Raw genomic sequence first — 1,165 nt, forward strand, 5'->3', positions numbered from 1 at the left:
ATTTCAACTGCCCTTGTTTCATTTTGAGGCTGTTTCGAAGCCCTTCATTTCATTTTGATTTCGCTGTTTCGAACTCTAAATGAGTCGAAACAGCATTGAAATGAAACAGCCTGTGAAATTTCGCACAGCCCTAGTAACAGGGAATGATGATGGTTAACTGTATATGTGTGCTATTCTGCTGATTGGTCACAAGACAGAACTGTAAAGACATGGCGGGGGTGTTTAAGCTGTAATATATACAAGTAGGTACAGAAGTGCTGCTTAAAAGTACAATTATGGAATACCTGAGATACAACTTGCAGCAGTTTCGAAGGTGGTAAATTGCATCAATTCTGGATGGACTAAGTCTGGGCACCTGGAGCAAGTGCCATATATGCAAGTTATTGCAGATATGTTTATTGCTAGGTCAGTATTTTAAAATGTGCTTTTCACTTCCATGTGTGCAGGGAGGGCAGGGTCTGACAGTAGGGAAGCGGGTACAGGGGAAAGAATTAGGAGGTGCAGAGGACAAGGGGGCTATTGATTCCCCCTAGATTTATTTTCCCTGGTGTAGCCATGGAAGAGGGACACATTAAAGGCACGCCTCAAATAATTAGATTCTATACCTGGGAAATTGTAACAATTTATACATTTTCCATATATAGAATCTTATTGGTGGGAGGTCATCTTATAGTCAGGGTCATCTTATATTTGAATAAATATGGTACTAGTCTTTCATTTCCATTGCTCACTTACGCCTACACAAAGTGATTGTGAAATGCTACCATTGTGATTTTGTTGTACTTTAGATCCTTTTTGCACTCAAGGGACCAGAATCATCCATCTGCAGAGGGCCAGCATAAAGCCTTGGCACCTGCTGAGACCCATTTTGAGGAGAAATATTAACCACCTGATTTGTCCTTCCGATTTATGGCCCACAAGAATAAGTTCTGCTTAATATAGCGCTCTTGAATTCATTGGCAGTATGGACTGAATTCAAGACCTCTGAAACCATAACATAAGAGTCAATGTTGTCACAGGCTCAAGAGCTCAGGTTCCTTATTTCAAAGACTGTGGCAAACTCATAAATCTCTATGGGCATGTCAAGACGAGAGCAGATGTGTGGTATGCTGTGCCGCAGACCCATCTATGGCACCGCACACTACACACATGGCACATGCAGGTA

The sequence above is a fragment of the Alligator sinensis genome, unplaced genomic scaffold (genome assembly GCF_000455745.1).
Source record: "Alligator sinensis unplaced genomic scaffold, ASM45574v1 scaffold59_1, whole genome shotgun sequence".
Classification (NCBI taxonomy): domain Eukaryota; kingdom Metazoa; phylum Chordata; order Crocodylia; family Alligatoridae; genus Alligator; species Alligator sinensis.